This window comes from Lynx canadensis, chromosome B2 (assembly GCF_007474595.2).
Source record: "Lynx canadensis isolate LIC74 chromosome B2, mLynCan4.pri.v2, whole genome shotgun sequence".
NCBI classification, from domain to species: Eukaryota; Metazoa; Chordata; class Mammalia; order Carnivora; family Felidae; genus Lynx; species Lynx canadensis.
This window is the reverse complement of record NC_044307.1, coordinates 25,387,515-25,402,865: the sequence shown is the minus strand read 5'-3', so window position 1 is coordinate 25,402,865 and position 15,351 is coordinate 25,387,515.

The following is a 15,351-nucleotide window of genomic DNA, read 5'->3' as shown; positions in this document are numbered from 1 at the left end:
TTTGCTAATCCCAGATTTCTTTTTTTTTTTTTAAGAGCTTTTTCTGATCCACCAAGGGTTCTCTTGTTTTCCAGTGGGACTAAGGATTTATTCGTTTTTGAAATATTTTTTTTCTATTTGTAGGGATGTGGATGTGAAGGCCTCAGCATGAGCTCAGTTTGCCCTCCCCCAACAGAATGTTTTCATCCTATTTTAATTCTGCAAATGTTAGCCTCTCCCCTTCCACTCCAAGTTCAGCCCAGATTGTTCTACATACACTTTACCTCTGTAAAGTTGCAAAAGCAACATGTCTCTATAACAAAATCAAGCAATCCAGGTAAATAGAAAGTAAAAAATGAAATATTCCTCTCCTTTCTCCCACAGACACCCTTAGGTATATTAAAATATGTATATGTGGAAACATCTACATTTATATAATATTTTTACAAAAATAGAACCATACTATCAGTAAAAGGTAATATGCAAAAAAAAACCCCAAAAAAACAAAAAAACAAAAAAAAAACCCCAGAAAACCAAAAAACCTTAACAGAAAGTGAGACCCTTTCTGACACTACTATGAAATTGTTTTATTTTTCCCTGGGAACAAATGAGGTTAGCAGATCATGAATATTATCTGTTCCTAAGGGCTGTGAAAAAGACAGACTATATATATTTGCACTTAGGGAAAACATGTAATATCAGCAAATAATTCCTTACTTAAAACCTCTTTTAAAATCCTGACATGAATTAAAAATACACGTACACACACATGCATACACACACACATTAATTTCTTTTGCAATCATTCTTTGTATTAGCTCCTGTTCCAATCCATTACCCCATTGGTTTGTACACTAGGGTACCAGGGAACCAGGGGATCAGTTGTCTGTTTTTGCTCAGAATTGAATCCCTCATGGTGACTGACACAGAAAAGGTGGATAGTAAACACTTTTTGAACGAATGAATGAATGAATGACTGTTACCAATCTGAAGCTTCTAGAGTCAACCTTTACTTTTATTGTTTTTTTTTAATATATTATGTTTAAGATCTAATTGTCAGCCTTTGAGATAGTGTTGTGCTCGTCCTCCTTTATTCTGCTTTGGTTTCTATGTTCTCAGTTCACTTGTTATCTACTTGTTTTTTGAGTTCACAACAATATACAATAGTTAAAGACTTTTAATTTACTAGAACACAAAAATAAAAGATTCCTTCCATTGATACTTAATGTGAGATATTATGATAGAGGCAAAGTGTTTCATAAAGATATGATAAAATGCCGTAATTTTCTACCTTTGGTAGTAAGGCATAACACCATTCTTTAATTCTGTATTACAGGACCAAGATATGATTCAGAAAACAGATTTTCTTGTACTAATTCATACACTGTTTGTGTCAGATTTGATCTTTCTTTTTATTAGATAAATATGGGAAAAAACCCAACCTAGAATAACAAACCAGTCTCTAAAATTAGAATAATGGCTGATAAGCAGCTGTGGAGTAGGGGTTTCAAAAGAAATTAGAAAAACACATTTTTTGGAGATCTTAGTATTACTAATAACATCTTCTTATAATTTGTTTCATATATTTATGAAATTTACTCTTCTAGCCCATAAGATTTTTTAAAAGCAGGGATGTTAGTATGTGTAAACTTTTACATATAAGAATTATTTTAAATACAAATTTTATTTTGATTCACAAAAAAGTTGCAAAGGTAATACAGAGAGGTTTCCATACACCCCCAACACAGTTTTCTCTAATCAGTCTTATATTACCATGGCACATTAGTCAAAATTAAGATACCAGCATTGGTACCTTACTATGAACTAAACTCCAGATATCATTTGGATTTCCCTAGTTTTTCCATTAGTGTCAGTATACATATTTTAAAAATAGGTAGCAGAGAAGGGGGATTTAATTTTATTTCCTTTTTTAAAATTTTTAAATGTTTATTCATTTTTGAGATGAAGAGAGAGATAGAACGCAAGTGGGGCAGGGGCAGAGAGAGAGAGAGGGAGACACAGAATCTGAAGCAGACTCCAGGCTCTGAGCTGTCAGCACAGAGCCCCACACAAGGCTCGAACTAACAAACTGTGAGATCATGAACTGAGCCAAAGTTAGTTGCCCAACTGACTAAGCCACCTAGGCTCCCCAAGAGAGACTTAATTTTAGAATGGTAATTTATAAACTATCAAATATATTCTTGAGAAACTTTAATAGCATACCTTTAGCTATATATTATATATTTTCTTTATGATAAAACCAGTATGTTTGGGTTTTTTTTAATGACACATTTGTATCAACATGAATCTACATGAATCTACAAATCCAAGAAGCTCAATGAACTTCAAGTATGGACTCAAAGAGACCCACACTAAGACACATTATAGTAAACTGATTATATGACAAAGAGAGACTCATAAAGACAGCAAGAGATGCAACTCTTCCCATACAAAGGAGTCTCAATAAGATTAACAACCAATTTCTCATCAAAATTATGAAGGCCCAAAGGCAGTGGGATAACATATTTGAAGTGCTGAAAGAAAAACTGTCACTCAATACCCAGAGGCTCCTGGGTAGCTCAGCCGGTTAAGCGTCAGACTTTGGCTCAGGTCATGATCTCACGGTTCATGAGTTCGAGCCCCGCGTGGGGCTCTGTGCTGACAGCTCAGAGCTTGGAGCCTACTTCAGATTCTGTGTCTCCCTCTCTTTCTGTCCCTCCCTGCTCACACTCTGTCTCTCTCTGTCCCAAAAATAAATACACATAAAAAGAAAAAAAAGAATTCTATATCCAGCAAAACTGTCCTTCAAAACTAAGGGAGAAATTAAGACATTCCCAAATAAACAAAACCTGAGGGAGTTTGTTACCACTAGACCTGCCATAAAAGAAACACTAAAGGGAGTCCAAGTTTAAATGAAATGACATCAGGCAGTAACTCAAAGCTGTATGAATAGAGATTCCAGTAAAGGTAAATACATGGACAAATATAAAATCAAGTATTGTATTTTTATTTTGTAATTACACTTTTTATTTCTACATGCTCAAAAGACAAATGTATAAAATATAACTCAATGTTATTAGGCCCAAAATGTATAAAGATATAACCTATGACAACAATAAAGGAAAGGACAGAGCTATATAGAAAAGAGTTTAACTATTGAAATTAAGTTGGTATCAACTCAAATTATATTGTTATAAGTTCAGATATTAAATGTAATTGCCACAATAACAACAAAATATCTAAAGAATATACACAAAAGGAAATGATATGGGAATCAAAATGGTTCAGACAAAAAAATCAACTAAATGCAAAGGAAGACAATTACAGAGGAAATGAGGGACAAAAACCTGTAAGACATACAGAAAACAAGTAGCCAAATGGCAGAAGCAATCTTTCCTTATCAGTAATCACTTTGCATGTTAATGGATTAAAGTCTCTAATAAAAGGCAGAGGTTGGCAGAATAGATTAAGATCTAACTATATTCTATCTACAAGAAATTCAACCTATATCCAAATACACAAATAGATTGAAAGTGAAAGGATACAGAAAGATATACCATGGAAAATATAATAACAGAGATCTGTGGTGGCTATACTAATATGAGAAACAATAGACTTTAAGTCAAGAACTGTAACAAGACAATGAAAGACATTATATATTGGTAAAAGTTTCAATACAGCAAGAAGATACAATCATTTAAAACATTTACACACCTAAGAACAGACCCTCAAAATATAAGAGGCAAAAACTGACAGAATTTAAAGGAGAAATTGATTATTGTATATTAAGAGTTAGAGACTTTAATACTCCACTTTCAGTAATAAATAAAACATCTAAACAGAATATCAACAAAGTAGTGGACATGGGGGCACCTGGGTGGCTCAGTTGGTTAAGTGACAGACTTCAGCTCAGGTCATGATCTCATGGTTCATGGGTTCAAGCCCCATTGGGCTCTGTGCTGACAGCTCAGAGCCTGGAGCCTGCTTCAGATTCTGTGTCTCCCACTTTCTCTGCCCCTCCTCCACTCACACTCTGTCTCTCTCTTTGTCAAAAATAAAATAAAAACAAAAAAAAGTAGTGGACATGAACAAAACTATAAACTGACAAGACCTAATAAACATACTGTACTCAACAACAGCAAAGTATATATTCTCTAGGATAAACCATATTTTAGGGTATAAAAACAAGTCTTAATAAATTTTAAAAGATTGAAAACACAAAGTATATTCTCTGACCACAATGGAATGAAGCTAGAAACCAATTTTCTTTAAAAAGGAAATTGAAAAACACAGTCTTAAATAGAAGAAATCACAAGGGAAATTAGAAAATACTTAAAGATGAATTAAAAAAAAAATACCAGGGCACCTGGGTGGCTCAAGTCAATTAAGTGCCTGACTCTTAGTTTCATCTCAGGTCATGATCTCATGGTTTGTGGTTTTAAGCCCCACATTGGGCTCTGTACTAACAGTGGGATTCTCTCTCTCTCTCTCTCCCTAAAAATAAATAAATAAACTTAAAAAAAAAAAAGATGAGAGATCTCAAATCAAAACCTTAGCTTTACACAAACGTTTTCTAGTTGAGGAACTAGAAAAGAAAATGAAATCAAACACAAAATTAGCAGAAGGTAGGACTTAATAAAGACTAGAGCAGAGATATATAAAATAAAAAATAGAAAAACAATAGAATCAATGAAACTAGAAGCTGGTTGTTTGAAAAGAACAACAAAATTGGCAAAACATTACCCAGACTGACAAAGAAAAAAAAAGAGAGAAGATATACATAACTAAAAGCAGAAGTGAAAATGGTAACATTACTACTGATTTTATAGAAATAAAAATAATGGCAAGAGTGTACTATAAACAATTGTATGCCAACCAATGCAATTACCTACACAGGACAAACTCCTAGAAGCTCAAAAATTACATAAACTGACTGAAATTAAAAATAGGAAATCTCAACAGATATATAACAAAGAGATTGGATCAGTAATTGAAAACCTCTCAACAGGATGCCTACTCTCACCACTTCTATTCAACATCATATTAGGACTCCTAGTCAGAGAAAATAGGAAAGAAAAAGAAATAAAAGACACCAAAATTAGGAAGGAAGAAGTAAAACTGTCACTATTTACAGATGGCATGATATTATATATAGAAATTTGTAAAGACTTCACCAAAAAACTGTTGGAATAAATAAATTCAGTAAGATTGCAGGATGCAAAATCAGTGTACAAAAATCTGTTGCATTTTTTTTTAATTTTTTTTTCAACGTTTATTTATTTTTGGGACAGAGAGAGACAGAGCATGAATGGGGGAGGGGCAGAGAGAGAGGGAGACACAGAATCGGAAACAGGCTCCAGGCTCTGAGCCATCAGCCCAGAGCCCGACGAGGGGCTCGAACTCACAGACCGCGAGATCGTGACCTGGCTGAAGTCGGACGCTTAACCGACTGCGCCACCCAGGCGCCCCCTGTTGCATTTTTAAACACTAATAATGAACTATCAGAAAGAGAAATTAAAAAAAACACTCCCATTTACATTTGCATCAAACACATATGTAGGAATAAATATAGCCAAGGAGGTAAAAGACCCGTACACCGAGAACTATAAAGACATTGATGAAAGAAATAGAAAAAGACAGGGGCGCCTGGGTGGCGCAGTCGGTTAAGCGGCCGACTTCAGCCAGGTCACAATCTCGCGGTCCGTGAGTTCGAGCCCCGCGTCAGGCTCTGGGCTGATGGCTCGGAGCCTGGAGCCTGTTTCCGATTCTGTGTCTCCCTCTCTCTCTGCCCCTCCCCCGTTCATGCTCTGTCTCTCTCTGTCCCAAAAATAAATAAAAACGTTGAAAAAAAAATTAAAAAAAAAAAGAAATAGAAAAAGACAAATAAATGTAAAGATAATCTATGCTCATGGATTGGAAGAATATTGTTAAAATGTACATACACCCCAAAGCAATCTATAGATTCAATGCAATCTCTATCAAAATTCCAATGGCATTTTTCACAGAAATAGAATAAACAAATCCTAACATATAGATGAAACTCTAAAAAGCCCTGAATAGCCAAAGTAATCTTGAGGAAAAAGAACAAAGCTGGAGGCATCATGCTCCCTAATTTCAAACTATATTACAAGGTATGGATATCAAACCAGTATGGTATTGGCATAAAAACAGACACATTGATCAATAGAACAGAATAGAGAGCCCAGAAATAAATCCACACATATATAGTTAATTAAGAATATACAATAGGGAAAGAACAGTCTCTTCAATAAATGGTGTTGGGAAAACTGGACAGCCACATGCAAAAGAATGAAATTAGACCACTATCTTACATATTACACAAAAACTAACTTAAAATGGATTAAATATTTGAATGTAAGACTAAAACCATAAAACTCCTAGAAAAAAAACATAAAACTCCTGGTAAGCTCCTTGACATAAGTCTTTGCAATAAGTTTTTGAATCAGACACTAAAAGCAAGAGCAACAAAAGCAAAAATAAACAAGTGGGACTACATGAAACTAAAAAGCTGTACAGAAAAGGAAAGCATCAACAAAATGAAAAGACAACATACTGAATGGGAGAAAATATTTGCAAATCATATGTCTGCTAAGAGGTTAATATCCAAAATATATAGGAGCTCATACAACCCAACAGCAAAACAAACAAATAATTAAATTTAAAAATGGGCAGAAGATCTTAATAGACATGTTTTCAAAAAAGACATAGAGATGGTCAACAGGTATGAAAATATGCTCAACATCACTCATCATCAGGGAAATGTAAATCAAAACCACAGTAAGATATATCACCTCACATCTGTTAGAATGGTTAGTATCAATAAGACAAGAATATAGTTCTTCTAACTGCAGTAGAAGCAGTTATTTTATTTTATTTTATTTTATTTTATTTTATTTTATTTTATTTCATTTATTTTTTAATAAAATTAACATTAATCATTTTTTAAGTTTATTTATTTATTTGGAGACAGAGAGAATGGGGAGGTGCAGAGAGAGGGAGAGAGGGAGAGAGAAAATCCCAAGTGAGCTCTAAGCTTTCAGCACAGAGCCCAAAGTGGGGCTTGATCCCACAACCCTGGGATCATGACCTGAGCCAATGATATCAAGAGTCTGAAGCTGGACCTACTGAGCCACCCAAGATGTCCAAAAGCAGTTTATTTTGGAGCTTGGGTAAGAAATAGCCAAAGCAAAGATTGAGTGGAAGGCTAAAAAAAATTTTTAAATCATTCTCTAAGCAATAGAAAGACATCCAAGCTTTTTGAGTATTGTGTGAAAAAGAAAAGCAATGATTTAGAAAACTGAATTATCCATGATATTTAGAATAGCCAGGAAATGGGAAAGTGTATCACAGAGAGGTAAAAATTAAGACTGTAACTTATGAGGTGGTGAGGACCTGATTCAGGTATACAAGTTTCTTACCCCTCTCTTGCCCCTTGACTACTCCCCACAAACCAAATATCCCAATTTAATGTTAACTTAAAAAAAAAAAGAAAGAAACAAAGAGAACCTCTCAACAAAGAAATGTGCAGAACCATATGGTCTCACTGGTGAATTCTATCAAACACTTAAAGAATTAACACCAATCCTTTTTAAACTCATCCAAAAAATTAAAGAGAGAACATGCCCAAACTCATACCTTGATACTAAAGCAAGATAAAGACATTGCAAGAAAATAAAATTATAGACTAATATTCTTATAAATATTGATACAAAAATCCTCAAGGAAATACTAGCAAACTGCATCCAACAGCATATTCAAAGGATTATATATCATGACCAATTGAGATTTAATCCAGAAATGCAACATGAAAAAATCTCTTAATGTAATACACACATTAATAGAATGAATACAAAATAAACCACATGATTATCTCAACTGACACAGAAAAGGCATCTGACAAAATTCAACACTCTTTCATAATAATTTTAAACACTCAGAAAACTAGGAGTAGAGGGAACTTCCTCAAAATGATAAAGGGAATTTATGAAAAAAAAATTTTAATCATTCTCTAAGCAATAGAAAGACATTCAAGCTTTTTGAATTTATGAAAAACCTATTTCTAGCCAGAGCAATTAGACAAGGGAAAGAAAACTCATCAAAATTGGCAAGGAAGAAGTAAAACTACTGCTACTCACAGATTACATGATCCTATATATAGAAATATATAGAATATATAAAATATCTAGAAAATCTCAAATATATAGAAAATTCCAAATACATAAAATATATAGAAAATCCATAAGAAAGCTACTAGATCCAATATACAAAATTTAGCAAAGTTGCAGGATACAAGATCAATGTGCAAAAATCAGTTGTGTTTCTATACATGTGTAATGAACAATATGAAAAAGAAACTAAGAAATATATTCTGTTTGTAATAGCATCTAAAATAATAAAATACCTAGAATAATAAATTTAACCAAGGAAGTTAAATGCTTGTGCATTTAACTGAAAACTACAAAATATTTCTAAATTTAAAAAGAGCTAAATAGAAAAACATCTTGTGTTAGTAGATAAGAAGACTTTATTGTCAAGATATCAGTACAACTCAAAGCAGCCTACAGATTCAATGCAATCCCTAACAAAATTCCAACAGCATTTTTAAGGTTTTTGCAGAAATATAAAAGCCAGTTCTCAAGTTCATATAGAATTAATTGCAAGGGGCTCTGAATAGCCAAAACAATCTTGAAAAGGAGAACAAAGTTGGAAGACTCCCACATCCTGATTTCAAAACTTACTACAAAGATACAGATATCAAAACAGTGTGGTCCTGGCACATGTACAGACATACACACTAATGGAATGGTATTGAGACTCCAGAAATAAACCCACACATCTATGGCAAATTGATTTTGATAAGGGTGCCCAGTCCATTCAATGGGGGAAAGAGTAGTTTCTTCCATAGATGATGCTGGGACAACTGGATTTTCTCATGCAAGGAAATCTCTTACTTCATACCATATATAAAAATAATCAAAGTCAATCAACAATCTAAATATAAGAGCCAAGACTACAAAACTGTTAGAAGAAAACCAGGAGTGTTTTTCATGAACGTGGATTTTGCAATAGGTTCTTAGCTATGACACCAAAAGTCCAAGGCCAAAACAACAAAATGAATAAAACAAGATAAATTAGATTTCATCAAAACTAAATTATTTTTGTGTATCAAAGGACATTATTTTAAAAAGTGAAAGACAATGGAAACCAAGCTTGAATGAAGAGCCAACCATGCAGACATGGATGTGCGATATACTTACACCACACAATTACTTTGAATCAGGTTAAAGGCTTCTGGGGCATAGAGGTTGATGAGCTCTTTTTATGGTTGCTGTTGCCCTACAAAGCTGAAAAGTTAGAAGATATAAAGAGTTGCACTTCTCTGGAAGTCTTCAATTCTCAACTCCTTTGGAAATAGACTCCATTTTTATAGGGTTTGTGGTTCTGATTTTTCTTTGCTTTAATCTTACGAAAAGTGAATAACATCCTACTTTCCCACAGCTTCCTTTTATCCCATTGGGTATACTTTAATTCATTATCATCATAAAAGATGGGCTCTGGATCCAGGCTGCTTTGCATCTTTACTAAACTCTTTGGACCTTAGTTTTGTCATCTGTAAAATGGAAATTATAATAGAAACTGCATTCTGGGTGCTGCTGTGAGGATGTAACACACAGTAAATAACCCTGCATACTGCCAGTACATGGTAAGCCCTCTGCAAATGCTAATGATTATTATCACACACTATTCTTATTTCTAATAATTACGCAGAATATTAAGTTGCTTTCTCAGCTTAACTTTAAATAGCAGGGAGCACTTACTGACTTCACATTCCCTCATCCAAGTTTCATTACTCTGAATCATGAAGAAAGTGGGAAAAAAGTCATAGAACAGAATTTTGGCCTAATTATATTTGCAATTCCAATGGTACAATCTTTAAAGTACCATTTATCTCCAATGTTTCATCAAAATTTTACCCATTATACATCAGTGTGTACTGTGAAAGCCTAATACCTCTATTCATACAATTGCCAAAATGTTCTGATTGATTTGGGGTAGTGATACAATGTTGAAGGTTTGGTTGGGTCCAAGTATATGCAAAAGTGATTTCTAAAGGCTTATTGAATTTGCTAGTATTTGGCTGTCAACTAAATCCTTAGTTAAAATAAGATGAAAGGTTTGTGTTCTCATATTTGAGTAGTCAATTATGCATGGTATGAGTGGCTACTTAACATCAAAAACCTATTTAATAACAAAATGTGAATCTAGTCTCTACCATTTTATCTAGAGCTATCCACTTGACACATTATTAATGCAAAAAGCTAATTCATACCATGTTGCCATTAGAATTCTACCCACAGCTTTTGAGGAGTCAAGACTGACCACTCTTGACAAATAGCAGACCTTTCCAAAGTACTATAGGGAGAGAACCTTCTCAGAAACCAGGGGTATTATAAGGAGATGGACGTAATGGCTCATTTCCCAATGAAACTGGCAGGGATCAATGACTTCCAGTTATGTTTGAGGAAAAAACCATTAGATTTCCTCATGACATTTCAGAGTTTGGATGATCTTCAATTAGAGGCAAAAAACACCCTGAAAACTGTAGCATCTGCTCACTCTGAAATGTCCCAAGAAACCCGAAAATATTCAAAACTACCAGTATGTTCATTGAACAAATGTTATACCTCCATCCTACCTGTAAGATCAATTTCCTGAGACCTCAGCAGCAAGGTAGAAATAACAATAAAAGGGAATTAAGAAAAAGAATATCTAGTTAATTGCTTTCAGAGGAATAGGACTCCCCCCATCAAAAAAAGTGAAAGACAATGTACAGAATGGGAGAAAACATTTGCAACTTCTTTACCTGCTAATATAGAGAATATATCAAGAGCTACAATTCAACAAAAAATAGACAATCCAATTAAATAATGGGCAAAGGACATGCACAGACATTTCCCCAAAGAAGATATATAAATGGCCAATAAGCACATGAAAAGATGCTCACCTTTGTTAATCATCAGGGAAATACAAATCAAAGCAAGGAGATACCACTTCACACCTATTAAGATGCGTGAAAATTAATAAAGGGGAATCTCACTAAGAGTCCTGAGGCTAGAAAGGGGAGCCATACTGAGGCACTATGGGGAAAATGAAAGGGACTTAATTCCTGCAAAGTCACTGGTGGAAGCAAGGGTGAAAAGTTCCCATCTGCTTGGAGATAAATACCTCCTCTGAAAGAGAACAAAAGAGAGAGAACAAGTCATCAGGGAGTAATGCTTGTTTGAGCAAAAACCAAAGAAACAGTTTGCACAGAAGTAACAATACTAAGCCTGCCTGAACAAGTATTTGTCTTTCAGGCACCCTAAAAATGTCTGCCAAGAAGAAAAGCATCCTGTGATTGTCTTGTGACCTCTAAAGAGAAATGACCACAAAATAATGATCCCATGACTGAAGGACATTGTCCCACTCCTAGCCCCTCACCCTTTGCAAAAGTGCCTTTTTAAGCTATGCACACCTGCCTCTTAGGGGAGAAACATTCTTCTTGTCAGGTCCCTGGTATACAAGCTTTCTCTAATAAACTCCACTTGCTTGCTTTCTCCTGAGTTCAATGTTCATTTCTATGACATTGAGACTCAGAACCTGGTCTTGGGGTCCCCTAACAATACCACTCAATGCCAATTACAGGCAGAATTATCAAATACAGAACCCAAAAGAATAATCATCAATTACAAGCTCCCAAAGGGGAAAGACATAGATTGCATCTCCTACAAGAAATTGACCACCCCTGCAAATTCAGCCAATGAGAAATCGTCATCACCCTGAACTCTTGTTCTTCTGCAGTGGCTTTCATTCAAAATAATCCCTCCCCCCCCAAAAAAAATAATAATAATCCCTCCCAATTTTCTCCTTCCTCTTCATAAAATAACATTCCCCTCCTTCATTTGCTGGACTTGCCTACGGTTTTGCCATCACTTCCATGTCCCAAATTACAATTCTCTGCTATTCCTAAATAAACCCATTTTTGCTGGTAAAATAACTGACTTTTATTTTTAAGGTTAGCAGATGATTATTATAATCATAATTTTTCAAAGGGACATAACAAATGCAGTGAGAATGTGGAAAAATCAGAACCCTTGTACATGGCTGGTGAGAATGTGAACCAGTACAGTCACTGTGGAAAACAGTTTACCAGTTCCTTACAAAGCTAAACAGAATTACCGTAAGAGCCAGCAATTTCACTCCTAGGTGTATATCCAAAAGAATTGAAAACAGGGACTCAGATACTTGTACACCAAAATTTTTAGCAAGATTATTCACAACAGCCAAACAACCCAAGTATCCAACAGATGGATAGGTAAACAAAATGTGTTACATATGCAAAATGCAATATTATGGGGCGCCTGGGTGGCTCAGTCGGTTAGGCGGCCGACTTCGGCTCAGGTCATGATCTCGCGGTCCGTGAGTTCTAGCCCCGCGTCGGGCTCTGTGCTGACAGCTCAGAGCCTGGAGCCTGCTTCATATTCTGTGTCTCCCTCTCTCTCTGACCTTCCCCTGTTCATGACCTTCCCCTGTCTCTCCCTGTCTCAAAAATAAATAAACGTTAAAAAAAATTTTCAAAATGCAATATTATTCAGTCATAAAAAGTAATGAAGTTCTGGCTGGAGCTGAGACCTTGCAGAGAGGGCATCGGGAGCCCACGCCTATCATGAAGCTTTGGCCTCAGCTGGCCTCTTGCTTGGTGACTCATCCTGTGACTCATTTCTGCCTCAAGTACTGCCTTAGTGCCTGCCAGTGTCCATGGATCACAGTTCATCAAGCCACATGCACGTTCCATCCACGTAGCACCCTTCAAATGCCCCTTCTCATCACAGTAGTCAAGGGCAGGAATATCATTAAAAAAAAAAAAAAGTAATGAAGTTCTGATATGTACTATGATATGGGTGAACCTTGAAGATAAGATAGGGAAAATGAGGGGACTCCAGTTTTAGAAAGGCTCCCTCTCTGCTGTTTTTCTGTTAGGCCCCACTTACTCATGTTCTATATTTTGCATCTAAGTGAACCAAAGAAGCTACGTTCCCAATCCAAGGGGGAAGCAAAAACAGTTAATCATTCTCTGAGTTTTGCCTAGGCCCCCAAATATCTGATAACATCTAAGAAGAACCATGTCCCAAACATGATTCAGGACATTAGATTCAAACAAATCCCAGCCATCAATAGTCCCTACCTTTGATGATTTTTGAAATAACACTTATTACTCACCTGTCATTCCTCTTTGATCAGACCGTACTCTGGACCCCTTTCTAGTATAAACCCCTAACTCCAAGCAACAACAAGACTCATTCTCTTTTCCTTTACCAGTTTCCCAGACATTCCTTCTGTCATAATCTATCACTATTAAATAAATTCTGCTTTTACTTTCTCTGACTCATATTTGGTTTCTATCCTGTGGAAAGCCAAGAACCTCTTGGCTGGTCCTGTGGGACCCTCCTCTGTGTCCTCAGACCCAGCTTGCCTGCATCAAAAGCACTATGCTAAATGCAATAAGCCAGACACAAATGGCCACATATTATATGACTCCACTTGTACAAAATATCTAGAACAGGCAAATTCATGGAGGCAGAAAGTAAGTAGGTTACCAGCACCTGGGCAGAGGGGAGAGTAGGGAGTTATTGCTTAGTGCTTATTGAGTTTCTGTTTGGGGTGATTAAAAACTTTTGGAAATATATAATGGTGGTGGTTACACAACATTGTGAATATAATTAATGCCCCTGAATTGTGTGTTTGCAATGGTTAAGATGGCAACTCTTACATTTCACTACAATAAAAAAAAAAAAAAACCTATTTATTAGGAAGAATTTGTTTCCCAAAGGAAAGGGGATGCTGTTAGCAGAAAGAAAAGTCATTAAATAAAACCAAAGGTAACTACTCCCCTAGGAGAGAGTTCAAGCTGCTTATATTAGCTTTAATGAAGCCCTCGATATTCATTTTCATCCGAATTGGGGACAAGAGGAAGCATATAACTGGCTTAGCTGCCTCTTTGCCTAGAATGCCTAATTCAATTCTTGCATTTCTTCATAGCAAGGGGTGAAATGAACATGGAAATCTGAGAACCCCTAGAGGTGATGTTTATTGTTTCTGTTAAGTGTATTTATCTGGTTTTAATAGCACCACCTCCTCATGAAACTCGGAATACAAATATGGTCACATCTTACTTGTTTGCTTATAAATGCTCAGTCCTCAATACCAGATTAGCAGGAAATTCTGTTATTTCCTCTTTGCAGATGGGCTCCTCCTGAACTGTCCTAGAATCCACCTTGGGTATTCACACTGCTCAAAAGAGCAAAGGGAGGCCCCTCCATTCTCTACGGAGTAGTTTGCTCAGTCCACATCTGTGATTGCTCCTCACTACCACAAGATGGTGCTGTCAGATCACACAGATGCCTAACCAACGCGCAGCTGCCAATCCTCCCCTCTACCTAATGTTTTCAGAGATGTGTCTTGGTCTCCCTTAGAGCGCAACTCTTTCAGTTCCTACACCAAGAACTAAGCCTGCTCCTAGACAAGTGCTTAGTCTGGCACTTGCTATTCCACAGTTCGCTGACCTTCCCACATACAACCCAGAAGTCTCAGAAGTCCTCATAGCACAAGACACCTGACAATAGTTATTTGCCCTCCTCCCAGGGAAGTATACCTTGAATTATTCTAGAGGGCCTGCCACCTACCTTTTTAGGATGACTCGTTTCTTTCTGTGACACAAAGATGATTGGAGGACATCCCTCCGGTGAGTCTCAACAGAAAGGGGGATAAAACAAAACAAATTCCACCTTTGGAGACATTCTAGTACATTTGAAAATGCCTCAAGCACTTTTTCCTCTGACAAAGGTCATTCTAAAATGAAAACTGCCTCCAGGATCTTCTGGGCTCACAAGACATGGTGGCTCTGTTTCCTGCTGGCATGAGAGCATCTCAGAGAGGCCATATTCTCACGTTTTTAAAAATTTATATTTATTTTTTGTTTTTTTAATGTTTATTTATTTTTGAGAGAGAGACAGAGAGACAGTGCGAGAGGGAGAGGAACAGAGAGAGATGGAAACACAGAATCCAAAGCAGGCTCCAGGCTCTGAGCTGTCAGCACAGAGCCCAACACAGGGCTCAAACCCACAAACCGGGAGAACATTTGAAGTCAAATGTTCAACCAACCCACTGAGCCACCCAGGCACCCACATATTCTCACTTCTGAATACATCAACAGCAGAAAACATCAATAGCAAGCCAACACATGGGTCTACAAGCAGCTGTGGTTGTTTTCATTATGAACATTGTGAACGCAGAGGAAACCTTCCTTCTGCT